At 35.1% G+C, this 11,452-nt stretch overlaps 1 non-coding gene across 1 annotated transcript; it reads left to right on the forward strand.

Moving 5' to 3' along the window:
* The first annotated feature begins 2,029 nt into the window (after positions 1-2,029).
* Positions 2,030-2,133, forward strand: LOC111719810. Its single transcript, XR_002769778.1, has one exon. It is a non-coding gene; the product is annotated as a U6 spliceosomal RNA (small nuclear RNA).
* Positions 2,134-11,452: the final 9,319 nt, after the last annotated feature.

Below are 11,452 nucleotides of genomic sequence, written 5' to 3' on the forward strand. Positions count from 1 at the left end.
GTTTTTCTTCATTACTTCCATCCCTGACATCATGTTGGCAAAAACAGACCTAATCTTAGAGACCTACAGAAGCATCAGCTAAATCCTGAACCTCCCTGTGTTTCTGAACACAGGTTAAAGCTGCATTCCCCAGACTACCCTGTGTGAAGAGTAAGAGCTTGCCTGTGAGGACAGGTAAGCCTGCTGTACATTTGGGAGCCTTTTAATTAAGCAGAACTTATTTAATTAAGCTCCCAATTCAGGTGTTCATTCCCATAGCCTTCTGATTAATAGCTTGAAACAGAGCTCCCTTAAGGTCTCTAACTGCTCCATTAGATGACTTCCGTTTGACTGTCTCTCAGATGAGGGTCTGTTATTTACACTTAAAGGGTCATCCTAGAAATTTCATGTTTACGTATCTATATTATTGTTCCTTCTGCTTTATGAGAGAGATGATTCTCCCTGGAACTAGCAGGGAGAACAGGATTCCAAATGAACATAAGATGCAGAAAAGACCAATTCCATTTAACAAACGTGCAAGTCCTTATTATGTGCAAGGTAGAGCAGCAATTGGGGATAGAAAGCCAGCCTCAGAACCAAGAAGATCTGAGTTCAAGTGTCACAGCTATGTGATCCAGGGCAAATCTTTCAATCTTTCCCTGCCCCAGGCAACTCTCTAGGACTCTTTAGGTCATAGCCTGTACTGATTTGCAGGGATGAAGTTGTTTCCTTGTCAGTAATTCCCCATATACACAAAATACTGGTGTGTTTTTTTTTAAATAAACAGACAAACAAGCAAGCAGTATTTGTTGTTGCTGGCCAAGCTTCAGTCCTCTTCAGTACTACTCCTGACTTCCCAGAAATCAGAACCATGCCCCAACATGATCATCTTCATTTCCCCCATCACATCATCCTTTTCAGCTCTGCGTTGTCTTTTATTATTAAGAATGTCAGTTTCTTGAGGACAAGAACTGTCTTTCCTTTTGCTTGTATTTGTATTACTAAAACTTACTACATTATCTAATATATAGAAAATGATTTTTAAATGCTTAATGCCTTACTTTATTTGGTTTTGTTTTGGGTTTTGGGTTTTTTTTGGTTTTTGGTTTTTGGTCTGCAAGTAGCTTGCTGGCAGAAAACATATATACATAAAGTTAATTTCCAGAGGAAGAGCATACTAACAACAAAATAGCATGAAAGAAGATTCTTAAGTAGAAAGTAGTGCTGAATTTCACTTAGAAAGAAGAAAAAAAGAGATGAGACAGCTCTCCAAAAAGGCCCCAAAACAGGTAATATCACATTCAGGAAACAGCTAAGAGGCAGTCTAACTATGGTGCATCGTGAGAAGTACTAGGAAACAGAACTAGGAAAGGAGGTAGCTTTATTGTGAAAAGCTTTAAATGCCAGGTTAAAAAAAGGTCACCTACTGAAAATGTAGTACAACCTGAGCTTGAATATGAAGATAAGGTTGATTAGAAATAATACTGAAATTTATATAAGATTTTGAGGATTATGTAATATATCACTTAAATTGTCTCATTTGCTAGTAGTCTTGTAGGGTAAACAATATAGGTTTTATAGATTAGTTCCACCACTTATTAACTGTGGAGGACTTTTCCCTTCTTTTAGTCCTCAGGTAATGGCAAAGTTATCATAAGTCAAGTCTTCTGTTTTCAGATGATTCCATTAAGAAATGCCAGGATTCTGTTCAAAATGACAGCATAAAATGCAGTTAACATTTCTAGGATAATAGACCCAAAATCTTTTTGGGGAGGATTCTTTCCCTAGAGGGTTCAGAATAAAGCCCTTTCTTGAATAGATCCCCTTGTGAACAGATAATCCCAGTAACTAAATATCTATTCATTTGTACCATTCAATTATCTCTTCTGTTAACTAACAAAATGCAAGTACAAAGAGGAATTTTAAGTTCACAGCTTCAACTTTGCACAATACATACAGAAATCTGCTATCCATGAGGATAAGGTAATTTTTTTTCCAAGTCTGCCCTTCTCTCTCAATAACATCCTTTACCACAATGTACTTCCCTGATGCTTGTTTCACCAGCCTATATACTGAAATTAAATGAAATAGAAAAGATCAATATGATCTCTAAGCAAGGATGACATGCAAACTTGTAAAGTACTGCATAATTTTAAAGGCATCTTACCCCCTCTGTGTATCTTGAATTGGGAAATCTCAAAGTAAATAATTCTGGTTTTCTACCAACAGTCCTACTAAAACTAAATGACATTTTCACTTAAGATGAAATGAAGGTCTGTCAAATAAAATATTTTCCAATATGCGATGAGATGGGAATAAAATCCAAATGAATATCACCAGTAAAAACTGTATTCAACCAATCTCTTCTCCCATAGAAATTGTATCTATCCATTAAAAGGAAAGTATAGAGAATAATTCCAGATAATTCAAGGCTCAAAAAAAAACAATCTGAGTTTCAACTATTCAGAGGCTTGCAATATTCTAGTTATTATCAGAGCCTCCTAACTTACTTATCTCAAATTTCTCTCCTCTCCAATCCATCATCCACATAGCTGCCAAAGTGATTTTCCTAAAACACAACTCTGACCCCATCATTTTCCTGCTCAATAAACTCTAGGGGCTCCCAATTACCTCTAGAATCACATAAAAATTCCTTTGTTTAGCATTTAAAACTCTTCACAACTTCACTCCAATCTACCTTTCCATCTTTATTAGACATTATTCCCCTTCACCCTAGAATATAGTCAAACTGGCTTTCTTGCAGTTCATCACACAGGAATCACAAATGGTCATCTCCAAACCTTTGTAAAGGTTACTTGTTCCCCATGCTTGTAATTTGTCCCCTTTTCACTTTTCAGCATTCCTCCTTTATTTCAAAGATCAGTCCAACCCCACTTTCTACAGGAAGCTTTCCCTGATACCTCCCAGGTACTAGGGCCTCCCCCCAAAAAACCTGTCTTTTGTATATGCTGTATTTATTTTGTCTATATTTTACTTATTTAGGAATATAATTGGGATCTGACATATGTACAGACTCTGTCAATCATCCTGCTTGGTTGACATACCTTCTCCATGTTGAGGAGCCTAGGGAGTTTGCTTTTGGGAGAGTCATGATGATGAGGAATGAAAATGTCTTGGAGAAACTGTGAAGCCTATGTAGACTTTCTATAACTGACCCTAGTAGTATGTGTTGAAGAAGAGGTTCTTTGGTTAGCTGTGGAATCAGTCAAAAAGGCCTATTAGCATCAATTACTTCCTCTTCTGGTCTCATTTGGTGACTTTCTAAAGTATTTAACAAGAGACATTTCTATAAGTTCTGTAAGGAAGTTCTTCTTCCCTCTGAGACCATCTAACCCCCAAAAAGACCTTGGTCTGAGCCTATGCCTTTGTTCTTTTCCCCCTCTGAGTGAAAGGATAAGGGCCTCCCCAACCTTTGAGTTCAAAAGGTCTAGAAAACAATTCAGCAATCCTAGAATCTGCAAGTCTGTAACCAGCACCATATGGGTTTCCCAAAAGGGAATAAGAAGTGATCTTAGGGAGTGAAAATCAAAACCTCAGGCTAGCAGCAACTGAAATACATTTATTTGGTAGTCATGGCATCTGCACATGAACTTGGTGGAACCAAGGCACTATAGGAACAAAACTAGGTTTAGTCTTCTCCCTCCTGGGAGACAGATAATATAGGCATTTGTTCTTGCTATTATTTTTTAAGTAAATATACCTTTGTAAAAACTAATCAATGTTAAGTGGTTAAAAGGAACTAAACCCTAACCCAGCCCCTAAACAATAAGGAAAACACAGCAAGTAGTGACTCAAGCAAATGGTAATAGAGAAAAGATGTTCTACAAATTGTTTGGAGTATTCTAGGACTCTAACAAGCAAATATAGCAGCCTAGCTTGTGGGAGAAGTCAGAGCATGCTGGTATCTGTATTGTCTTCTCTTATAGAATGTATTCTCCTTGAAGATAGGAACTATTTCATTTTCATCTTTGTATACTTGACCTTAGCATAACATCAAGGACAAAATAAGTGCTTAATTAAAGCTTATTCACAATGAATTTAAGACAAAGGGAATTTGGGGGTTCAAATTATATGAATATTTATCACTTTTTTTTTTTTTTTGCATGGATAGACAAACACTAAAGAAATTCTCCTATTTAGTCACTGGTTTTAGAGATCAGACTTGATGTAGGTCTATCATTCCTGATAATTTCCTATTTGCGTGAATATATAAACAGGACTAAAAAGTTCTATCATATAAATACTCAATGCCTTGTTCCTCCATTGGCTTTGTCATGACTATAGCACATGAAAAGCTGTAAATTCTGATAGAAACAGAAATCTTCCTATGCCAAATGGCAAGCCTGAACATTTCAGGTTACTCTAACTTTAACTAAATGCTTTGGGTTTTGGTTTTAGTCTTGGTTTTTTTTACAGTGCTTGTGTACCCAGGTCATCTACATAGGCTTTACTCAGGAAATTTCAATTCAATTCAATCTAGGCCTCAGATAAGGAGCTGGAGTTAGACACCAAGATGTATATACTGGCTATCTTGCCAAGCCCTCTTTTTAGTAGCATTCATTGGGAAAGATAGAGAGGAAAAAAACAAGATCAATATTAAAATCTCCTGTTCCTAGTTGTCCCCCTCTTTTAACCCTTTCAAGCCTTTGGAGAAAAGAATCCTCTTTCAAAATGGTTTTTTAAATTCATTGCTGCTAATCTGCAGCTACCAGAGTAATGGCATGTTTAATTAATGACCCAATAAAAAGAATTTATGCCCACTATGCAGTGAAAACTACTTTAATCAGTCTGTCAAACAGGTATGGCTCACTTGATGCATTAGATGAGGCAAAATAGATGAATGAAGATGAACTTTAAAAAGAAATAGAAGTTATGATCTCTGATGTCAGGAAGTTTAAAATAATATAAAGGAAAAAGGACCAAAATGTCAGGAAAAATACTCATCATAAAAACACATAAAGAATACACAAAACAAAAACAAACACAGTCATAAATAATGAAAAGGAATTGTATTTCACCTTCTAACTTATTTATTTAATCTGATGAAATGTGCTCCTTTGAGATAGAGTTCTTAATCCACTTGCTTAGTTGAAGGTCAAAATCAGTGAGCAACTTGAATGGTACAGGTTCCATGAAAGGATGAATGCTTGTGTTCAACAGCCCCCAGAGTATGTCCAACTGTCCTGGTGTAGTACAAACCAAAGGATGTTACTCCAAGTCATATATATATATATAAAATATATAAAATTCTTTGTAAAAGAGGAACTCATCAAAATTACAGAGGGATCCCATAAGAGCATCCCAAAATTAAATATTCTTCCCAAGAGAGTTTTATAAGTTATGCTTTATTTGTTCCTAGGCTCCAGTTGGTCCTGAGCATCATAAGCTCAAATATTGAGTCTCATGCCCAATATCTATACTGAATTCTGAGTACCTTATGAAAGTTGGGGACCTTGTTATTCATGAGCCAAACTTAATTTCATTTTTAAGATGTGACTGAATTAATTCCAGGTGGAAGCAATAAGCCATAGAAGGAAATTAATACTCTGGGGAATCAAAACCTGAAAATTTATGAGTTCAGTCCTTGGTGGGTAGGGGACAGGTCAAGGGTTATACCTTTGCATCTAATACATCATTTTATACTTACTTCTCTGTGAACACATTATGAGAAGGGACTATCACACTTTTGTATTTGTATTCTTGATAACTGGTACAATGCCAAGAATTAAGTTTAAAATACATAATTATTGATCAGTTGATTTTGTGAATTTTAGATGAGATAGTTGATTGATTGAATTCTGATCTTTTTCTGGTGACAAAAATACTATACCTAATTTTTTTTTTTTTGTTTTCCCTCAGATAGAGGAAAGGAGAAATTTCTAAGTAACTACACCAATACGAGGTAAAACACTATAAGGAAATTTCCAGATTTTCCTATAATTTCCTAAAGCTAGGATTGGAAGACCCAGGACCTTAATCTAGGCAGCCTGGTTGGGTTATTTCCAATATATTTAGCTTAGGTAGTGTTCTGAAAAGAAGCCATCATTTCTCACTTAGAACTAAAAGGCTGTTGACCCTTGGTACCTAGCCCAAAACACTATCATAGTCCAAAGTTAGCATGAGAAATATTAGGTCAGGAAGAATTTCTTCTACACCATGGTGGGACATCAAAAGTGTGAAAATCAAAAATTTCTGCTCTCTATAGCACTTGGTATTTATTTGGGGATGTCAAGCCATAAGTGTTACAGTGAAGGCTCAAAACTTATATGAATTTGGGCAAACTATTTAATCTTTAAGTGATATTGTTGAAGGCAATGATCTATAAGGACTTTTTCAGTTCTAAATTCTATGATGTCTAGTAGACAGTCACATACATAAAGCATAATTTTTAAATATTCCTCAGGAAACTTTCCATAAATTCCTACCCTGATGCCTCACAAATTATAGAGAAGATCCTAGATTCTCAAAGACCATGCCAATGAAGTAAACACTATAGTGGGTCTAATCAAACAAGAAAGGCTTTTAAGTTAAAGGTGGGGAACCTTTGTTCTGCCAAGGACCACCTGGCAGATATTATAAATTATGTAAATTTATATATATATATATATATATATATATATATAAATTATATAAGAATGAATATTATAAATATCATTTGTGGACCATAAAAAATTATCAACTAATAGAATTCAAGCAGTGAGAAGTTGTTGTACCTAGCTTTCAGCTCATCATTGCCTACAGTTGCCTTAACAAATTACTTTGTAGGTCTTATATAGCTCATGAGCCAGAAATTCTCCATCCCCGCTTTAAGCTCAGGATAGTTAAGGACTATATATCTATCATTCAAGAAGCAGCTTCAATTAGACACTTGGATTAGTTCACTACTAGACAGCTACTAAGGGATGACTTTTGGATTTAGCCTTAACAAATCATAAGTAAGTATATTTACTTATATGCAATAGCATGAAAGATTTGTCTTTTGTGTTGATTGAAGGAGAACCCACTACACAGATAAAATTATGAAAATGTTGAAGTAAGCTCTAGGTAACACTATTTTGTTTTGGTTCTAAGTGAGGAATAAGAGTGAAGAGGTTATTCTTAAGAAATAAAAGGGGGGAAGGCAAGGAGTCTACTCTAGTCACCTTTCTTCAGGCACTATAAATCCACTAAATCAAGCTTACTTTTAAACTTAATATTGTTTAAAAGGTAAGAAAGACAATACCCTTCCATCACTACAATACAACATTTGCTCACAGCCTGCTTAAAATACCTTTTTAAAAGTCAAAGCTTTTTTCCCACAATTAGAAATAAAAATCTTTTTTAAAAAATAATCAAATACCTGTGAGAATTTACATGTTGATATGAATGTTGATATGAGCTTCAATGAAAATATAAATGGCATCAGATCCTTTAATGTTCTGCCTGAGGGTATGGGAGTGGAAAACAAGAGGGTACAAATTTAAATGGATGAAAAAGGAGGGGGGAATGCTACTAAACAGTGGGGAAAGTTCCCAAAAAGAAGAGTCTAGAGAATGCAACAAATTCTTGACTTTATAATTTTATCCCCTGTCAGTTCCCTTTGCTTATCTTTACCTGTGTCAAGAATAACAGAAATCTTTCCTGATATAGAACAGTGCTGCAGTAATCTTTGGAACTATAGTAATCAACCACCATGACAAGACTCCTACAATTACATTCTAAATTCTGTTCTTTCCATTCCTATTCCTGTCTCCTCCTATTTATCCTAAAGAGCTTCTTCTCCATGACCATAAAGTCACTAATGTTCTAACCTATGAGAGTAATTCTCTACCATCTTCTGAACTTGGTTGTCCATACAACAAGAAAAAAAATGAAGCTAATGATTGAATCTTTATTAGATGAATCTTCATTTATTAGATTAGAATATTTTATACTATTTGAACCCTGGAAAAAATCCCTACTGTAGAACTATAATTGGTATGTGGGTCCTCAATTCTTGATGGAAAATGCAGTGTTCATTGGTACGATTACACAAACACAAATCCTTCTTGTCCCAGACCTCCAAACAGGTAAGAATTCCAGATCTACAGATTTAGGTCCCCAGGTTGTGGGGCTGAGGAATTTCATTCAGTACCAATTTTTGACTCAGAAAATATATGGCCACTATAATCTATAAGCTTGAATGGGGAGGGAGGGGAGGGAGAGGATGGAGGAAGACTTAAACAACAAGGCAAATCACTTCATAACATAAGACAATGAGAATTCACAGAATAGAATCCCTGGGGTGGGGGTGGAGGGCATCAGAGATCATCTAGTTATTTGACCTATACATGAGCAGGAATTCTCTGGACAGAAGGCCATAATGGAATGCTGGACTAGATCAATGGTCCTTTCCAGTTATAAAAATGTATGATCTACCATCTATGGAGGATTTGGAAGACAGACAACTAAGAGATCAGAATAATTTGCAGATTTTAACAGGACTACAATGCCTCTTCATAGAAGTTGCTACAATTTACTAAATGTCACATAATTTAAAATCCAATACTTTTAAGGTCTACAAAAACTAAATCATCTGAAAAATAATCCAAAGCCCCTGGAAATATTATAATATGTAACTGTGTTTAACAAAGTTACATAATTTCAATTTTCACCTTGAAGAGATATTCAGGATAATATGAGCTATTTTTCTCAAAATCCTACTATTTCAAATAAACTAACTTGTTTAAGATGCCAACTGCATGACAGCTAAAAATAGATTTAGTACCAGATCTCTTGAGGGAAAAAATGTCATTCAGAAATATATCTGCAGGGAAAATGGTACTACTGTTACAGATGAGTATGAAATGTGAGCTATTCCCTCAAAATTTGCACTCCACTGCAGGAGAACCACTATTATAATGGGAAGACTACTTGGCACAGATACTGAAAATCTGGATTTGAACCCAGTTCTGACATTTACTAGAAGTGTAATCCTGGGTAACTTTACCTTTATGAAGCTCTGTTTCCTCATTTGTAAAAGAAAGTTAATATTTATTTCCAAACTTAGCTCCCAGAGCTGTTGTTATGAGTGTTTTGTAACCTTTAAAATTTTATTTAAATGTATTTTTTGTTATTGTTATTAAGAAAGAAAATGTTAACACTACATGGTAGAAATCTTTTTTTAAAAAATATTAGTTTTGCTTCTTGAATCCTTTTTGTCAGGGGCAAAATGAACACAGCTCTGAGCTAAATTCTCAGTTAAGAAACTTGAATAGAATAAAAGCCTACTTATTGAAGCTGGCAAATAATTGTAAGGACAACAAAAAAGGCTTTTTGGCCATGTCTGCAGCAGGAAGAAAATCAAAGAAAGGCTATGATCACTGAATATATATAGGCCAGTTACAATGAAGGACAGATAATACAAAGTTAGTCAACTCTTGGTCCACTTCTGGTTTTTTTCTAGTAGGGGCAATACACTTTGGATTGAAAAGTATAGAATCGAAGTGGTTAACAGAGAATCAAAACCGGTATTGAATAAATTGAGGAAATGGTAAGAAGTGACTTGAAATAAGGGAAGAGAAGGCAAGAGCCTTTAACTGCTCTTAATGAATTTAAGAAATTAATCCTGAATAAATTCCAGGGTACTAAACAAATTGGTTAATATCATTACTAAGCAAGACAGTGATCCCTGTAAGGGGGAAATATAGAAAATGAAAGTACCACAGGATTATGGAAGAGAAAATGTTATTTTGATTTTCAATAAAAGTAAGAATGTGTTCAAAAAGAATCCTAATCCAGGCCTCATCCTGATCAATTAAAACACAAACTCAGGAAATAAGGCAAAAGGAGTTTATTGGCACATTAAGGTATCAAGCAATTGGAATGGAGCCAGTCCCACCTCCTCACAACCAACTCACTTCCAATTCCAACTGTAAATTGCTTTTATGGACAGGAGTAAAGCAAATTACAGATTAGTGTAAGAAAATCCTTAATGGTAGATCTCAATGAGGAGGTGGAATTAGGATCCCCTTAGCCCCTACCCATGACTGCATCATTGGGAAATGGAATTAGAGCTAAAGAGAAGGGAGTAGCCTTCAGGAGATGGAATTAGTCCTATGGAGTTGCACTTTCTGCTGCTGGCTAGCTGAATGTTGTACCCAAAGGTTGAACAAGATTAAAACATGGGGGTCACTCAGACTGACTGTCCCAAAGGCTATATCTTCACTATAAATTTCCAAATTATGGTAACTGCTAAAACAATTTAGTGGATTTTGAGGGTTGCAGCTAGAATTAAGATTAAGGGCAAACAGCATACACCTCTTTCCCCTTCCTTCTATGAGGGATGTAGAAGACTCTTACCCAAATGACTACTCAGAGATCACACTTTTTATTGAAAACTTCCGGAGGATAAGCCACCCCATCACCAGTTAAGAAAGAGAAAGTTCGTGGTAGGAGAACTAAAGAAGTAGTAAAGATACATAGCTTTTATACAAGAGATTACATCACAAGTAAGAGAGCATTGAGAAGGGGAGGGGAAGGCATTTAATTGGTTGCTGCTATTTGGAGAGATTAGAATGAAGGTTTCTGTTTCCCCAAAATCTTCTGATTTCTAGGAAACAGAAAATCAGGCCTTCAGGCTTAATCAAGCAGATAGTGTCCAGCTAATAGACTAAATATCGATAAATGTCAAATACCAATAAATGTCATCAGCTCAGGTTAAGTAAATATGTTTATAGCTGGCCAAGGCTCAAGTAAATATGAGCCTGCACATATTATACAGGTCATAGGGAAAACACAGAAATAATGAAAATAAAACATAGAAAAAGAATTCATACATTCCTGTAAGTTCTTCACCTTATCTCTCTCTATTCCATACACTTCCTTCAGGGTGATAGATGTGGTTTTTAGTAAAAGCTGATTTTATCTACTTAGAGAATAAGCAAAAGCTAATATGAAATGATTCAACATAAAAATTCAATTGTGTATATATATTAGTAGCAGTCACTTAAATTAAAATAGAATATGCAATGAGATGTTAGATTAGGATATGATTAAGAAATAAGATGAAATGGACTTAAGAAAACAGTATAGGTAAAGAGAAGTGAAGAATCAGAATGTAAAGTAAAATCAGAATGTAAATCAGAATGTAAAAAAAGTTGCAGAAAATGCAACTCAAATCAGAAAGAAAAGTAAAGTAAAAATTAAAAGTTGCTAAGCTTTCATCAAAATCCACTGCAGGGATATAAAAGGAAAAGGAAAAGAGGAAGTTTGAGAAGGTTTGATTTCATTGAGATGTTCACTTCTTTTTCCTGTTTTTTTTTTCCCCTATGGTTTTTCCCTTTTGCTCTGTTTCTCTCCCAACATAATTCATAAAACAATGTGTATTTAAAGTAAATAAACTAAAAAAAAAGAAAAAAAGAAAAAAGAAAAGAAAAGAAGGAAAGAAAATGGAGTAGGGTAGGTATGTGACAAAATAGGGAGAGTGCCAGGC

The sequence above is a fragment of the Sarcophilus harrisii genome, chromosome 2 (assembly GCF_902635505.1).
Source record: "Sarcophilus harrisii chromosome 2, mSarHar1.11, whole genome shotgun sequence".
Taxonomy (NCBI): domain Eukaryota; kingdom Metazoa; phylum Chordata; class Mammalia; order Dasyuromorphia; family Dasyuridae; genus Sarcophilus; species Sarcophilus harrisii.